This window comes from Hemitrygon akajei, chromosome 14 (genome assembly GCF_048418815.1).
Source record: "Hemitrygon akajei chromosome 14, sHemAka1.3, whole genome shotgun sequence".
NCBI classification, from domain to species: Eukaryota; Metazoa; Chordata; class Chondrichthyes; order Myliobatiformes; family Dasyatidae; genus Hemitrygon; species Hemitrygon akajei.
Genome location: NC_133137.1, coordinates 104,640,021 through 104,659,274, shown reverse-complemented (window position 1 = coordinate 104,659,274; position 19,254 = coordinate 104,640,021). Strand labels below are relative to the sequence as shown.

Below are 19,254 nucleotides of genomic sequence, written 5' to 3'. Positions count from 1 at the left end.
CTTCTGTACCTTCTACCTGATGGTAACAGTGAGAAAAGGGCATGCCCTGGGTGCTGGAGGTCCATAATAATGGACGCTGCCTTTCTGAGACACCGCTCCTTGAAGATGCCCTGGGTACTTTATAAGCTAGTACCCAAGAAAAATACAGCACAGGAACTGGCCTGACAGACTATGATGCCAAATTAAAGTAAACCAATTCACCTGTACATGATCCAATGTCCCTCCATTCCTTTCATATTTACATGCATGTCTAAATGCCTCTTAAATGCCAAATTTATATCCATTTTCATCAGTACATTCCAAGCACCTACCACTTTCTAGGCAAAATAAACTTACCTGCAAATTTCCTTTAAACATTTCTCCCTCTTTACATTCAAGCTATATCCATGATGGAAAAAGGTTTCATCTACCCTACTCTCACAATTTTATAATCCTCCATCAAGCCTTTCCTTCTGCACACTCTAGGGGAAAAAAAAATCCAACTTCTCCTTATAGTTAGTACTCTCTAATCCAGGCAGCATTCAGGTGAACCTTTTCTACATCTTTTATCCAAAGCCTCCATTCTTCTTGTAATGGGGCAACCAAAAATGCACGCTATACTCCACATGAAGTCTGACCAGTTTTGTACAGCTGCAGCAAGATTTCCTGACTCCTGTACTTAATACCCCAACCAATAAAGACAAGTATGCCATATGCCATCTTTATCATCCTATATACTTGAACTGAAATTTTCAGGGAGGCAAGACCTTTGTACATCAATGCTCCTCAGGGTCTTGTCATTTACTATATATTCCTACTATAAATGTTCCCCTTTATATTTGACCTCCAAGTGCAAAACCTCACATTTGCTCAGCAGAAATTCCATCTGATATTTCTCCATTCATATCTATAACTGACTTGTATCCTGCAGAATCCTTTGGCAATCTTCCTCACTATCTACAACTCCATCAATTTAATTATTTTCAGTAATTTACATAGTAATCAAACATGTGATGGATTCAAGTTCAAAAACTGTACTTCATGCCAATGTTCTGAATGCTGCACGGAGTTAAAACACTGGGATTGAGTAAATGAAATTGAGGTGCTCAACTTGAATGAAAGATTTATTTGCAGAGTACCTCATCAATCACAGAATCAAAGAGCACAGGAGGTGGCCACTCGACACCGTGACAATGCTGGCTCCTTGATAGAGCTAACCACTTATCTCTAAGCTCATCGCATTTAATTAAGTATTTCATGTAGCATCCAAACTGTGCACAGCAAGGTCTGACAAATGAGATGAATTAGTTCTTCTCCTAATGTGCTGTTTAAACTGAAGAACCCTAGACAGGACATGCCATTAGTTGGAGTGTACCAAAATGAATAACCTTCAGAACAAGCAAATTCTTAAGGTTAACATTTCTTCTGAAGGACATTAGCTCTGGCAGCAAAGCAGCCAAGCTCTGTTACACTGGACTAAGAGATTGCCAGTGAACCTACAACTCAAAAACATGTTAATAAACTGACAATCCTGATTTAAGATCAACAGACATGACTTTTGTGCAATAAATGATTTAGACTTTAACATAGTGCTCAGTAACACAAGATGTCTATATATAACATGGACTCAATAATGTCATACCAGAAACATGACATTTAAAGTTACTGCTACAATTACATTGAGGACGGAAGATGCAATCAATAAAGGATGATTACGAGGTTGGAAGCATACTTCAGTGTTTAAAACCAAGATTACTAAAAATACAAAGCTAATGAACTTTAGCTGCTTAACTCTGGCTTCCCTTAGTCTAGTCTTTCTTCTGTAAGGGCAGACAAAGCAGAGGATTATTCTATCCCTTCTAATCTCAAGTACAGTTTCACGACTCAACCTGGGAACTATATTCTTTGGTTTAAATTACAAATGAGGTCCAACATTAAATGCCTCATCACAATACCACCAAGCCATTGTTTAATTTTACAATATTTTCACCTAAGTTGCACTGAAATATGTTAATGTTGGTCCTTAATCATTTCATTCAGATTCAAATACAAGGTGCACCAATAAATATATAACATTTGTCCACCAATATGTGAAATGGATTCCTTGAACAAAAGTACCCACAAAAATTCTCATTGCAAATAGCCAATTGATATCTTTATAGTTATTTTGTCTTTAATCATTAATTATTAGTAAGATTGAAGCTGAAGATGTTCAAAAATTCAGCCTAGTTTATTCCAAACTACCATTCCTTATCTCACATGTGGACACATGTGACACATGTAAATTAAACCATTTACATATTTATAGGTTTTTCTCAACTGTGTGATGATCATATTCAAAAATCTTATAATGATGGTGCTCCTATCTCATTTCTTGGGGATAACACTTTTTCCTAATTAACTTGATTTGCCACATATTAAATTAGATCTAATCACCATAGCTCATTAAAGGTACCCCTATAAACATTAGAAACTCTTAAATATGCACCATTTACACAAATATCACTTTGTCAATTTACTACAAGTTTACTTTTCTAGTTCTGAAGAGGATTTTGATGCCTTTGTTATGAACTTGCAATCCACCTCATTCATTTTTGGCCATCTTATTACTGCATTCAACACTGTAGGTGGTCTCTTTGGTAGAACGTGGTGGAACGCGCTTCCTTTCGTCTTCCAACAAGGGTGGGATAATTGAGCAATCACAGTCCAACCTCTCACTGCTCTGCTAAACCTGGATACAATACATCCCTTCAGTGTATACCCCAACATGACAATGCATTTCATAAACTCAATTCTCAGGTAAACAACTGGCACTTAATAAATAATAATTAAATAGCAGCATTCTTATTCTCTCCCGTAGGCCTCAATGCACTTTTAAGGCATAAATCAGAGAAACTTGAAAGAATAATATGTTACACATTTGCTTAACAGAGTCTCCAGAACAAATAAATTCCATGAATTTTCACAACAACAGAGAATAGGCACTTTTAACAACAAACACAAAAACTGATAAAGGTCAAACTGGCATTGGAGAAAGCCTTCAATTAATCACTGCAAAGTTGCCTATAATAGATGAAGGCTTTTACAGGAGAAGATGAAGACGTGAGGTAAAAGGGAATACAAAGATGGTGGAGGTAAAGGCAAGGACAGAGAGATTAGGGAAGCCACTGTTACTGCTTCACTAATTTCTAAGCCACCCCTCTGCCAAGTTAAAGATAATTGACTGAATATAAACAGACATTCTGCAGATGCTGGAAATCCAGAGTAACACACACAAAATGGCTGGAAGAACTCAGCAGACAAGGCAGCATCTATGGAAAGGAATAAGAGTTAACGTTTCAAGCCAAGACCGAGCCTGAGAGGGTCTCAGCCCAAATCACAACTCTATTCCTTTCCATAGATGCTGCCTGGCCTGCTAAATTTCTCCAGCATTTTGTATGTGTTACACTGACTAAATCACACAGATTGCATTTGACAGTTCCTAAGGGAACCACAGCTTTCCACATCACTCCCACAGAGGTATACCGCAGATGGTTTTTGTTTTATTTTAATGTTTTCAATATGCTTCCAATTTGATTATATTTTATAAATTATTATCATACTCTTAATAGTTTTAATTTAAAAGTCTCTCAATACGAGGCAAAATAATGTTATTGGCCCTATGCAACACACACAAAATGCTGGAGGAACTCAACAGGCCAGGCAGCATCAATGGAAAAGAGTACAGTCGACAGTTTGGGCTGAGACCCTTCATCAGGACCATCTTATCCATAGATATTTTCTCCCCATTGCTGTTTTCTGTCTCAGGGTGTTAGGGTATTCTGTGGTTAAGAAATCAGAGCTGCATTACCCAAGCCCAAGTCAGTACTGATGTCTTACTGCAGCTCTGTAACCAACCCTAGAGTACAGAGAACCACACACAAGATGCTGGAGAAAGTCAGAGGGTGAAGCAGCATCTGTGAACTGAAGTTGATAATTGACTTATTGTTTTGAGACCCTTCATCTGGATTGAAAGAGAGGGGAGATGGCCTTTTATACAGCTGGTTGGAAGGAGCCTTAACAAAAGATTATGAGCATCAGTGGATTTAGGTGAGGAGGGGTGAAAGACAAATGGTGTGATTGGAGGAGGAATAAGAAATAGGATGATGGGGGAGGGGCTGCCACACCAGGAAGAGCTGTTCAAGGCCCTGAATGATGGTGAAGGTGATATTACACCTACTAAGGTTACAAACAAATGTGCCTGGGGTTGGGGCAGGTTGAGCCGACTAGGGAGTTACAAAGAAAGTGATCCTTGCAGATTAGTTTGGTCATCACACTGCACTTGGGCCAGATAGGTTCATATAAACAGGAATTTAAGAGCATCAAGCCAGAGGCAGAACAACCTGCTTAAAACACCCTTAAAATATGCCTCCATCTTCAAGGGCAACTGTCCTCACATCAACAGATATTTAGCAGACTGGTTCAGGAATGATACTACACCTGTAAATGCAAAATGTTCTCCAAATAGTCATTATTTAATCATTCCTGTCTTCCACCTCAGCAGCCTGATTCTTGTTCTCTTTTTCCCTATCTCCATGCTTTGTTCAAACACTTACACCACTAACTCTGTCTGTTAAAACTGTTACTCCCTTCACATTTGTTCAACAGCTTTAACTAGATATTTACAATGTTTTCTACTATTTCACATTTCTCGCATCCACAGAATTTAGCTTTTGTATTCTTAAATATTACTAGCATTCCTGGCTAATAGTTTAGAGTCCAAAGGCTTTAAGTATGATTAGTTAAAATATTGCAAAATATCTCCCTGCTTTATAAATTCTACTCAAATTTTTCCATATACTTGGCAATAATAGTATTTCCATGGCAACAGCTTACAAATAAAATATTTGAAAGAGAAGCACTGAAGTTGAAATCTACAAAAATCTCAAAATTTCTCATCCTGTCAGCACATTACTTTAACTAAAACAAAGTAAGCCTACTTTTATGTTAGTGTACTATTGCAAAAGTTATTGCCTTACCAGTGCATATTTTCTTAATTGGTTCAAGGGCAGAATAATTGTGTCAAAAGTAAGAAAAATTCTTCCACTTCTTTGGATCTGAAGTTAAAAGTAAATAAAAACTAAATACATTTACATAATTCTAGTGATCCAACAACTTTTATTTATGATACAAAAGTACCAAATTTTCCAATGGTTTGTGAAATACTGTCACGTGCTTCTCCAAGGATAGAAAGATTAAGGATCAACTGAGAAATGTGCCTCTTCCCACCAAGCACACAATTTAGTCAAAGTCTTTCATACAACAGCTTACAAATGAGGTACAATGAGTAATGTCCGTGTAACTAAAAGATGATGTTGATAGGCACCTCAGTTCACCTCATCTGATAAAGATCCTTCAAGCAAAGCACAATATTTTCCATCACAGGGCCATTTCAAACATTGCATTCCATGTTGGGATAATCATTTTTGAATATACCTATCATTTTCTGAAACCTTCCATCTTGAAGCTGCTTTCACGATGCTGGTATGTTGGTAACTTCTAGCTCCTCTGTAAGCTCTGCCACAGAAGTTCTAATATCTGCATGGGATTCTGGTAATAATTCTAATTTGTTAAGGTGTAAAACCAAACTCCATTTGGTGAGATCAGGGCGACAGTGAGAGACAATATAAGATCTGTTGAATCCATCTGGGTAAAGATTAGGAATAGTAAAGGAGAAAAAAAAAATCACTGGTGGAAGTTATCTATTGGCCTTTCAATAATAACATTACAGTGGTACAGGCAATAAACAGAGAAATATCTGAGGTGTGTAAGAATGGAACAGCAGCTATCAAGATGGACTTTAACTTGCACATACATTGGGTGAATCAAGTTGGTCAAGGTAGTCTTGAGGAGGAATTCATAGAATGCATCCATGAAGGCTTTCTTGAACAGCTTGTTACTGAACCTACAAGGGAATGTGCCATCTTAGATTTGGTCCTGTGCAATGAGACAGGTAAAATTAGTGATTTTGTAGTTAGCGATCCTCTTGGAAAGAATGATCACAGTATGACTGAATTTCTCATACAACTGGAGGATGTAAAAGTTCAATCTAAAACCAGTGTATTATGCCCAATCAATGGAGACTACAATGGGATGAGGGAGGATTTGGCTAGTGTAGAACGGGAACACAGGCTATATGGTGGGACAGCTGAGGAACAATGGAAGACTTTCAAAGAGATTTTTCATGGTGTTCAACAACAGTATATTCCAGTTAAAAGCAAGGACAGTAAGGGTGGGGAGAGGCAGTATTGGATAACTAAGGAAATAAATGAAGGCATCAATCTAAAAGCTCGTGCTTACAAAGTCGCCAAGAGTAGTGGGAAACTGAAAGATTGGGAAAACTTTAAAAAGCAACTAAGTACCAATAAGTGAGCAATAAAGTAGGTCCTTGGAGGATGAGAAGGGGAAATTGATATTGGATAATGAGGAAATGGCCAAGACTTTGAATGACTATTTTGTGTTGGTCCTCAAGGTGGAGGACATATCTGACATGCCAAGAGAGATGCTTTGGATGCAACGGGAGGAGGAGGAACTGCTTTTTCCAGAAGGTGCTGAATCTGTGGAATTCTCGCCCAATCAGGCTACCTCAGTATATAAGACAAGGTTGGATAGATTTTGCATAGTAGGGGAATTAAGAGTTATGGAGAAAAGGCAGGGAGGTGGAGATGAGTCCACGACCAGATCAGCCATGATCTTATTGATAGGTGGAGCAGGCTCAATGGACAAGATGGCCTACTCCTGCTCCTATTTCTTATTACATGGATACCCAAGAACTTTGATTATGATCAATTTGTAGTCATCAAGCTTATACTTCACAGAATATCATTCAACAAGGGAGTGGTGTGATTTTGTCAGAGAAGCACTTTTTCTCCAGAATTCTCTAGGTTTTTTTTTTGTTTGATCCCCACACCATTTGAAGATTTGATCCTTTGAATATCTTTTTAGGCCCCTAGGATCCTCTGAGTGGTAGACAGACAGAAAGAAGCCTAATTCCATTTAGCTATTTTTCCAAGTAGGTGATCTTTAGCTGTCTTGAAGCCTGGACAAGTTATCTTATCCCTTTGGATATGCTTTCCAAAAAAAAAAACTCCAAATCATCCACATTAAATACTTGTTAGTGAGCTTAGACACTTTTCTTGATGATTCATTTCAGCTCCTGTGGAAATCACAGGTCTTGCAGATTTATCAGTCTGCAGTCCCATTAATTTTATTGACACTTCTTTCTTACAGCTCGTCATTCACTCTTGATTTGCTGTTCACCACTATTTCCAGGTGGGTTATTTTTGAGTCTTCTTACATGAAGGCAGACATGAATTACTTATGTAATTTCCAAAGGTGACAATCACATCTTTTAAATAACCACAATCCATTCCAAAGCACTTTACACACAGACAAACAAGACATTAAGGCTACACGCAGTGTGGCCCTACAAATAAATGGCAGGCTAATCCAATTGCCAGTGACAGAGGTAACATACCACATAAGATTTGAGAATTTTGTCTTGATCTTCAAAAAGCCACTCTGGAGCACAAGTGAAACTCCAGCATATTTATAGCTAATGCCAAATATCTTTACTCTAAAATGCCTAGTGGCTTAAACACTATATCCTCCAACTGCTGAGCCCCTGTGTCCATGGCACTTTTCATCCACTTCATACTTTCTACATCACATCATAGCATATTGACCTCATCAGTGTTTTGAGGCTTAAAAGTTCAATGTAACTCCAAGAGCTAGTCAGTATCCAATCTACCTATGCCGCCACCTTTGTTCTTCTGTATATTTGGCCAACCCATATCAGAATGCCTCCTAGTCACACAGAACAATACAGCACTAGCCCACGATGCTGTGCCAATCTTGATACCAATTTACACTAAACGTCATCCTCCTGTGTATCATCCATATTTGTCCATTCACTTCATATGCAGCATCTAAAAGCCTCTTAAACTCCACAAACTGCCTGCTTCCATTAATATCCCTCGTAAACCTCTGCAGACACCTACCATTGTTTAAAAAAAACTTGCCCCTCATGCTTCACCCTCTCTAAACTTAAAAGCATGTCTTGTGGTGTTTCACATTTCTACCCTAGGGAGAAGATTCTGAATTTCTACCTTATCTATGCCTCTTATGGTTTAAAAAAAATCAACCATTGGTCGTGACAGCTGGATGTCCCAGTATTGAACAAATATATCTTTAAGCACGGAAAATTTAAAAACTGCTGGAAACGTAGCAAATAAAGAAAACACTGAGAACATTCAGGTCAGACAGCATCAATGGAAAAAGAAGCAATTCATGCTTCAATTCTGTGACCCCTTTGATGCTTGGTTCTGACAAGGGATCCCAGACTTGAAATGTGAACTCTGTTTCCCTATACACGAATTCTGTCAGACCCAATGAACGCTTCCAACATTTTCTACTTTCACCTATATGAATGCATACATTGAGAAACCAATTTTGTCTTGAAGTCAAGCAGCTCTCCGCTGTCACAATAGAGCTATTTTAAGAGTGAGATCTTTGTGTACATACAGTCCCTTCAGCCCAACTTGTCCATGCCAATCAAGAGGCCTCATCCAATCTAGCCACATTTACCAGTACTTGGTCCATAACCGTTTAAACCTTTTCCAATCCATGCACCTGTCCAGCTGTCTTTTAAAATATGTTACTATCTCTGCCCCATCTAACAGCTCATTACATAATTACGCTTTGCATAAAAAAAAGTTGCCCTTGAAGTTTCTATTAAATCTTATCCCTCTCAATTAAATCTATGTCCTCTACTTCTTGATACTGATACGCTAGGAAAAAGACAGAGTGCATTCATCCTATAACTGTATGTTGCTCATAATTTTATCCACTTTTCTAGATCACTTCTTAGTTACCCATGCTCCTAACGAATCAAGTACCAGCCTGTCCAACTTCTCCCCATAGCTCAGTCCCTCAAGTCGTGGCAGCATCATTGTAAACCTTTCCACACTTCTACCAGTTTAATAAATATCTTTTGTTTAGCAGGGTGACCAAACCTGAACATAGTAATCCATTTGTGGCTTCACCAGTGTCCTGTACAACCTCACATCTTTCATACTAATGTCTGATTTATGTCAAAGCCTTCTTTACCACTCTGTCTACCTGTGACTCCACTTTCAGTGAATCATGTACTTGTTTCTCACACATCTCAGGGCTCCGTCATTCACTGTAAAAGTCTTACTTGGATTTGACTTTCCAAAATGTAATACTTTGTACTTAGCCGATTGAAATTGCACTTGTCATTCCTCAATCCATTTACTCAGCTGATCAAGATCCCCCGGGAATTGTTCATAACCTTATTCTCTGTCCAATATACTAACTATTTTACTGTCATTTGCAAACTTACTGTCACGCCTCACATGTTCTGATCCAAAGTGTTGAAATAAAAAGACAAACAACAATGGGCCCAGAACTGACCCCTCAGGCACACCACCAGTCTCGGGCCTCCAGTCTGAGAAACAACCTTCTAACATCACTCTCTGCTTGCTAACATAAAGCCAACTGTGCATCCAATTAGCCAAATCTCCCTGGATTCCATACCATTTAACCATCCAGAGCAGCCCACCAGGTTAAACCTTATCAAAGGCCTTACTGAAGTCCATGTAAACTACTTCCCTGCCCTTAACAACTTCCTTGGGCCTTACCAAAAAAAACCTCAATAAAGCTCACAGGACATGATCTCCAATGCACAAAGTCATGCTGACTACTCATACCCAACTGGTCTTTCCGGTTGTACATATGCCTTATATAAATGAATCCAAGGGTTTACCTGATTCCAGCTCCCTGTACCTTTGTTCTCCTGGCCTGGGTCTCAATATTCCTCATCAAACTTTGTTCCCTAGTCCTAACAGCCCTGCCCTTCACTCTAACAGAACCACGCAGACCTTGAGCTCCCACTACCTCATCTTTACAGATACTGTCTCATACTGTCAAAATTCACCTTGGACCAATTCTGTCTCATTCCATAACCATTTTAAAACAAACTGAACTATGGCCACTGGTCCCAAAGTGCCCTATTACCTCAGTCCCCTGTCTGCTCTATTAACCAAGAGTATATCAAGCTTTGCTCTTCCTAGTAAGGCCCTCAATTTATTGCTGAAGAGAACTTTACTGAACTCACTTAACAAACTCTACCCCATCTAAGCCCTTTAACATTATAGCAGTTCCAGTGTACGTTAAGAAAGCTGAAATCTCCTACCATGACATCTCTAATATTCTTACTACTCTGAACTAACTCCCTTGACACCATCAGGTTCAGGAACAGTTATTACCCCTCAACCATTTAGAACCAAAGGGGATAACTTCACTTGCCTCATCATTGAAATGCCCTCACAACCTATGGAGTCACTTTCAAGGACTCTTCATCTCCATGTTCTCGACATTTATTACTATTTCTTTCTTTTTGTGTTTGTAGTTTGTTGTCTTTTGCACACTGGTTGAACTAAAGACAAACGGCCTCACATTGATTCTATTATGGTTATTAATCTACTATGCCTATTGAGTATGCCTGCAACAAAATGACATTTATGTACTTTGATAATAAATCTACTTTGAACTTTGAACATTTTTCTTCTCATTCCCATTGATTATTTGAGGTGAAAGTAAGTGATCATACTCTTCTTGCTTCTCAGCTCCACAGCAAAAGCCTCAATGCATCCATCTTTCACTAAAATCATTTCTGACCACTGCTGTGATTCCCCTTAATCAAAAATGCAATTCCCCCTCCTCCCTGTACTGCCTCAAGCACCTGTACTCCAGAAAATTAAACTGCCAGTCTCGTCCCTCACTTAACCAGGTTTTCAAAATGGCTATAATATCCCAGACCTAGTATCCAGCCCCTTACCTGTCAGGCCCCTGCAATTAAATACAATTTAATCCAATAGGCTTTCCAGCCCATTCTCCTCTGCTTATCATGGGCTATTCAATTTGCAGCCTTTCCAGCCTTCTTGATGCTTGAGATTCCACCACTCCCAAGCAATCCTCTCCCGAACTCAGTTTGAGAATCAAAAGTAAGGCAATTATAACAAACTCTCAATAACTCTTCTGAAGTTTTCTCCTTTCTAACTTAGTTGCTCACACACAAAATCAATGCTAACTGACAATCACACTTCTTCAAACCAACTCATCTAATCATTTAGGTTTCATAATTATACAGGGCAAAAATATAAACCATCTTATCTAACACAAATATCAATTAGTTTCTGTCCTCTTCGTCTGGTTGCCTTTGATGGCCTTTCCAAATGCTACCATTTTACAATAATTATCCACGCTACATAATTCTCTAAAATTATGGGATACAATATCATGATGATCTGCCCTTAGGACAGGCTTCACTGAATTTGTTCTACTCATTTTGAAAACCATGCTGATCAGCCACTGAGTGACGCTAGCAAAACAATTTAGAGCACAATCTGGTGATTATCCTTTTCCCAGGTATACATTCGAAATTTAAATAAGATATGAACAACATTTTAAGTGTATGGCTAATTACAAACTTTCCTACACATCAAATCCCTAAGTATTTAAATATTTTTGTGGTACTTCAATCCTAAGCAGGATATTTTGTACCATCAGCAAATTTATGCATTCTGAATCATTCATTTGGCAAGGTTATTAATACAAATTATAAATGGCACAAGTCCGGAAATTTCCTAAAGGAGTAGCAATAGTCACTCCTACTCAACTTTAATAGTTACCCCAGTGGTCCCCAACCACCGGGCTGCAAAGCATGTGCTACTGGACCGCGAGGAAATGATATGATTTGGCGATATGAAATTATATGAATCAGCTGCACCCTTCCTCATTCCCTGTCACGCCCACTGCTAAATTTGTCATTACCCACACGAGGTCATCTGTCACCTGAACGCAGTGATACCCTTGTGCCAGGGATCACTGGTTGGCCTCGGGTAACCGGCGAGAAGTGCCGTTGGTACTAGCCTGCAGAGTAGACAGATGGGACCGGCTCTAAACCTGTTTACTACACTGCATGTTCGTGGGGAACCTGGTGCTAAAATATTTGCAGACGACCTAATTCGGGCTCAGGGTTTCGTAAGCAGCAGAGCAGCTACCTCGCTGCGATCTCCTGAAAGTCATCCCCCGAGCTAAACTTTTGTCAGTCACTCTCTCCGGACTGCGACCACCACGGCCCCGATACCAGGGCCTCCAGCCCTTACCTTGTCCTCTTACTGGTGTGTTGCAATGATTTTATATGTTCATACGAGGAAAATATGCGGTGTGTTTAATACCCAAACGTTACTTAAAATGTTATGATGCTATTGACTTATAAGTGAGTTATAATTGACTTATCACTATATTCATGTGAGGAAAATATGCACTGTGTGTTTAATAATAAATTCGTTAGATAAACCCTTTTAGAAATGAAATTGAGTGTATTAGCCACTTATAAGTGACTTATCACCTATATTCCGGTTGTGATTAACACCCCCAACCTGTCGGCCGGTCTGCAAGAATATTGTCAATATTAAACCAGTCCGGGGTGCAAATTAGGTTGGTGACCCCTGAGTTACCCTTTACAACTATGTACATTCTGCAGCTTATTTCAGGCAAATTTTTTGTTAAGCCTATAGTTTCCATGAGAATCCCACACTGATATTTCATTTGAGATATCTGCTTTAAGGGAACTTGTCAAATGCATTTTGAAAGTCAAATTACTAGGATTCTGTTGATTTTCCACCTGAATCATCTTTGTAAAGAACTACATTTCTTTTCACTTTTTTCTTATAAACCGGTATTAGCTTTTAGTTAAATTAGTTATCTAAAAATCCACTGAATTAAGTCCTTTGTAACAGGTCATTTTTCTAATGATTAATTTGAAACTATTCAGTCAAATATTCATGATTGCCTTTACTACATTTAACTAGCCACACTCCCTCATTTTGCTATTCAGTCAGATTATCGCTCCCCCTTCCTCCATATCACATCTTCCAGTTACACGATCAACCTACACAATTTTGGAAACTGGAGAAGTCCAACACTTTTAAGATCAAAACACATAGTAAGAAAGCCCTGCTCAAAAATCAGCAAAATAAGCAAGTTTAAAGTAACAATTACCAGGTGCATATACCTTGTGGCAGATTCAGAGGGAGTAGTTTTAAAAAGGAGGCGGCAAAAGACAAGCATAATAACCACTCATGTGGTCACCAGATATAACAGTCCAAGAACAAAGAAAAAATAAACCCCATCAGACAGAAAAACCACTGAACGTGCTTTTACTGATATCATACTTGCTTCATGTAAGTTTTAAAAATTTTGCACTGTCAGCACCAGTTACAGAACTGCCTGAAATAAAAGGCAAATGTAATGGATAAGTCACAGCCTTTAAAAGTTGGAGAAGCTGAAGCCTGGGAGGTCAAATACATTACCCAATCATTAAGTGATGCTGATTGAAGAACATATGCAAGATACCTTTCAACTGTGTAACATAACTTCTCAATAAGATATGAATTAATTGTGACTCGGGAGGATTGGTAAATATTAATTTACATTAATTATTCAAAGTGAGATGAAAATTAGCAAAGAGAATTTGGAAAGAATTAAAAATATACAAATAATAAGAGTTCCATGTAATGCACTATTAAGGAAAAACAAAAAAGCAAAAAGGATGAAAATCAATTTTTTTAAAAATGGATTTGGTGAGATGATGTGTTAATAGGATAAAGAAAAATGTATTCTTCCTGTTTAAATCTTTTTACACTTTGCAGGAAGTACCCCACATTTGCCCATTACTTTTGTTGCAAGTCAGACTGCAATAATTCAAAATAGACTAGTGTCTACATTACAACAGCAGAGCAGAAGGTATGATATCATTGGCAGATCCAGATATTTTGTAATTATTTCGTTTCTTTCAAGGTCAAGGCATTGTAATTAAGTAAAATTCACTGCTGAGTTTATTACTGCTATTAGACCCTGATGTCACAATTCTCAGTATTTTATTACCTTTGTTGCAGAACACCAAATGCATGTATTAAGATGTGAAAACCTTTGGGCTATTTAAGAAAATCCTGCATGATATCCGTTTGATGAAAGAAATTGCTTATGTAGAAACAAAATGCATTGATCAGGAATCAATAAGGAAAATGGGATTGAGGAGTAATCCTTTATAGACACTTGTGATCCTTTATAGACTTCTTGGGCATTCCCATAAAAGCAACTTTGAGGTTTAAATTTTGCTTGCCCGACAATTAATGCTTCTAGCTTCTTATCTATATGTTATCTTAAAAATAATGCATAATTAAGAAACTAATAGCTATCCTTAACATTAGCTTGCTTTAATATCTTGCATCTATTTCACTAGGCATCCCTATTGATTTAGTGCAGACGCCTTCCGCCTCAGGATCAAACAAGTATCAAACGTGTATTGAACAGTTATGGAACGAATGCAGAACAAAAGTCCTTCTTTCCTAGTTTGACTCATTGAACATTTTTTAAAATTGAAAACAGATTAATGCGAGAGAAGATAACATTTGCCAAAAGATGTGCACGAAATAATAAAATCGCTAAAAATAATTGCTAAGTTTTAGATTTATTCTTAGTAAAACCTATTTCTAGCTCTAAGCTACTTGAATTCCTGTTATAGATTTTTTTTCTACAGATCAGTTTTTGGTTAATACTTTTTGCATGAGTAGGCTTACTTTTTTATTATTATCACTGGGGTGCAATCTGCCACTTCTAATCATCCAACGTGCCACTTTTGGCGCATGCGCCATAGGATGGCCATCCCTGGCATACAGTATATTAGATTCACATGCAAGGCGTGACTGCTCACAGATTGTAAATGTGATCTGCTGTGTCCCATGTAATCTAATCTTACAGGCTACCTGCCAGGGGTATCTTATCAGCTAGATATGTGGGCTCAGGATTATCAAATCGCTTTCAATCTGCATAAATGTTAGGTATTGCAGTTTGGGACATCAAACCAGACAAATGTGAGCTTTTTCATGCAAAGGCCAGTGCACGTTTACAATGAGTTGCCAGAATAGTGAGTGAGGCAGGGGAGCCATCTAGGTAAGTAAAGATTTAGAGGGCTATGGGTCAAACACGGGCAGGTGGAACTAGCTCACCAGGTGACACAACTGGCCTAGGTGAATTGGGCCGAAAGGCCTGGTTCCCTGCTATGGGACTCTATGCCGAGAAGAAACTTTCAATTTTCATCAAATCTTTCAATACCTCTTACTCTCTAAGAACATCAAATCATATTCATCTTTAATATCTCCACTACAGCTCTCACTGGTGTCATTCTATCAATCTCACATGTTCTCTCTTCCTAATGTGTGGTACCATAATTCGTCAAAACTTCATTTGATCAAATTGCTAGTTTTAATATCCAAAGCCACTTTATAACGATAACAACCATCAATGCCTCAATTTGGATAAGCTTATTTTGCCACTTTGACACTTATGAATGAATGGTATATTTCTTACAAATATTTTCTGCTCATATTTCAAAGTAACAAATAAGTAACAAAACAAAAATCTCTTCTTATATATTGTCTTAGCAGAATATTCGTATCATGCATCATGCAGTATCATTCAGTCCCAGAAAGTTGATGAACATACATACCATTAAACTACTATTCACTTAATAAACTAATTAGCCAGTTAAATGAGCATTTAAAAAAGTGACAAAATAATGAGGCACAAAAATAGTTGCAAGACTCCAAAAAAAACATACATCTCTTTTGACTATCAACTACCATGGAACCATTCTTTGAAACATCATCCCTATACATACACCATAACACACTTTGTTAAGTGATAAATCTGACGTTCTCAGATCAAGTGCAATATTATTAAACAGTTCAGACTTCTGAAGATATATTTAAGCAACAGGTAACAAATCTGATCAGATGATGTAATGTACTTTTGAAAAGTTAACATATTCTAAACAACATAAATAGAGCCAATGTGTACTGCAAATAGGCAAACCGAATGTTGAATTGAATGAGGTGTCTGACTCGTGAAGTGGGTGTGCCAGTCAGTCTGGGATGTACATTTTCTGCTGCTTGATAAATACCACTTAGTTTCTTAATAACAAGCTGCATTGGTAACAATGCTATAACCAGCCAGAGTAGAGATTACTGAATAAATCCTCTGTCAATCAAGCATGGGAACCACACTGCTGATTGTTTCCATATAATTTATACCCTTCACCTCTACATTTCTGTGAAAACATTAACCTACTTTTAATTGCAGAAGTGGCTATAATTTTGTTCCTTATTCTCTCCAACTCGATTGTTAGTTACAGATGAACATGACATTGTCTGCTGTACAACAGAAGTATACTGAAAGTGGAAACACCCAGACCTACCTTCAAATTATTGTCTGACATTGTTGGCAATGAATATTCTTACAACAGATATATGTCAGAATACATCTGAAATGTTAAAAGCTGTAAAGAGTGGTCGTCTACAGATCATTTCAGTGATCTCAGATATTTAATTAAGTGCTGCACAACAAAAAAAAGCCATTCAGTCCAACCAATCCATGTTCCTATTAATGCTCTTTTCAAGTCATCATCCAAATCAGATAGAATAACACTGGGTTCCCTCCGCCTCATAGGCCTGTTTAGCCTCCCCTTTAAAATCCTGTCATACTTGCCTCAAACATGTTCTTAAGTAATGAATTCTACATTCTGACCACTCTGCAGTTTAAAAAATTTTCAAATTCCCTATTTTATTTCTTATTGTCCTGCTGTAATAATTTACAGTTTTGCTCCTCTGAAGCTGGTAGCATTCTTCGTCTACACTAGCAAATGCTTTCATCATTTCATCAATCTCTAATGCTATAGCCTTTAGCCCCTTCAGCCTTCTTGTTTTCAACAGAATCATCTCACTTCAATCATTAAAAAAGATAATAATATGACATTAGTCATGTGCTATATTTTCTTATTCCATAAATTAATCAAAAGAAAAACAGAAGAGCCGGGATAACATATCTACTTAGTTTTTTTTGCTTTTTTCTTTCCAGACTGGGGGGCTCTTGTAGCAGTGAAACAATTTCAGTTGTGGGGCCTTCTCCGTGACAGTCGTAGGAGTTGACTCTTGAAACAGCGGAAAGATGTTATGACAGTTCTGGATACCTTTCTTCTGGATGTCTTGGCATTCTGAAGTGTCTAGCTAGCGTCACTGGATAACGTGCATCAATAAGTGTGAGTACAGTGCCTGATATCACCAGTTCCTTTGTCTTTTCGAAAGCCACCCCACACTATTTTGTCCATTGCCATTTCTTCCTGATCGGAAGTATTGAGTTCAAGGGGCAAAGTAGAAACAGAGCCCATCTCTGCATTCATGCTACTGCTGTTGGTGGAACACCCTTCTGTGGATTGAAAATGGACACTAGCAGTTGATGATCAGTAATGAAAATAAATTCTCTCTCATACAAGTACCAGTTGAAGCACTTTACACCCCAAACCAGATTCAAGACCTCTCTGTCAATGTGCGCATAAACTTTCCTCTGCAGCTTTAAGGAAACATGATGCTACGGTTATGAAGCCACTCACTTCCATCACTCATAACATGTGACATGACTGCACCTATACCATGAGGTGAGGCATCACAGGCAAGCATCACTGGACAATGTGGATCATAAAGTGAGAGTACTGTGTCTGACGACACCATTTCCTTTATACCTTTTCGAAAGCCACCTCACACTCCATTTGTCCATTGCCATTTCTTCTTGATCTGTAGTAATGAGTTCAAGGGCTGGAGCAAAGTAGTCAGGTTTGGCAAGAACCTGTTATTGTTAATGACAAATCCTAAAAAAGAATGTAACTGTGACACATCCTTTGGTTTTGGGGCATCCACCACTGTTTGAATTTTCTCAGCACATTTGTGTAATTCTTGAGCATCAATGGTGTACCAAAGTAAGTGATGCCTGGTTTAAAGAATTAACATCTGTTGCATTGTGCTCTGTGCACAGAATTTTCTAAACTTTTTAACACTGTCTTGAAATTTTGGAGATGCTCCTTGACATTTTCACCAGTAATAATGATGTCCTCCGGGTAACACTGAGTGCATGACCAACCTTGCAGCACCTAGTCCATAGCTTTCTATCAGAGGGCAGGTGCAGAAGCCACTCAACAAACATAAGCCTATTATAGCGATAAAGCCCTTTGTGAGTGTTTATGGTGAAAAACACTTTGGACTCTTCTTCCATCTCCATCTGTCAGTAGGTCTCAGCTAAGTCCACTTTCCTGAAGTATTTCCCTTCAGGAAGATTTGCAAAGATATCTGCCATCCTGGGCAGACAATATTGATCTATTTTCAGTAATGAGTTAATAGTGACCTTAATATGACCACAGATCCCGACAGACCCATCCTTCTTGGCTTCTGGGACCACTGGTGCTACCCATGGGCTCCATTCAATATTGGAAAAAAAATTTCAGTCTGCATGCTATCTAGCTCACTGGTTACTTTATCATGGATGGTCTAGGAACTGGATGGGATTTGTAAAACTTGGGTGTGGCATTTTCATTGAATACTTTTTTACCCTTGATATGTTTTGGTCTTTCAATGCAACTCTTGAACACTGCTGTGGCATCATCCAGTACCTTTCTGAATTTGCTTTCAGTTGGTTGTATTGCAGTTGATGTGGCATGCAAATGGTGGATGGATCTCCAATCAAATTGTGGTTGTCTCAACCATTGTGGCCCCACAATGCTGGCCCTCCTGATTTTACCACATACAAGCCCAATGTAGCTTGCTGGCTGTTGTACTTCACTGTTACAAACATCATTCCCACAGAAGTTATCTTTTCTCCAGTATAAATTCTTAGTTGGATATCTGCAGACCTCAGTTCAGTCTCTTTGAAATGGTGTTCGAACTCAAACAGCCAAGTCAGCGTCCAATTCCATTTTAATTAATTTGCCATTCATTTCTGATGTAAGCCACAATGCTCATCTCGTTAGTTTTACACTGTACATCTCAAGGCTATGCAGTTCTGTGTCTCACCATTATGAGAATTTCCATCAACAACATGCAGATTAGTGCTCTTGTTGAACTGCAACTTGACGTAATTTTTTTCTCTTTCCTGTTGCATCCTTTTATTTTTGTCTGTCTAACATGCTCTTTGTATGTGTCCTACTTTTTGCAAGTTTCACCTGTAAACCTGCATTGGTCTGGTGTATGTGAGCCCCTGCCACAATGGTAATGCAATTTGTTTGGACAGGCAGGTTTCTGTTAGACGTTGTACTTTTGTTCA

The 19,254-nt window shown here is 38.3% G+C and overlaps 1 protein-coding gene across 1 annotated transcript in view; it reads right to left on the bottom strand.

Annotated features, from left to right (window-relative positions):
* snd1 (staphylococcal nuclease and tudor domain containing 1) overlaps positions 1–19,254 on the bottom strand; it is a 1,008,210-nt gene that overhangs the window by 568,398 nt on the left and 420,558 nt on the right. The gene's annotated exons all lie outside the window — the stretch shown is intronic.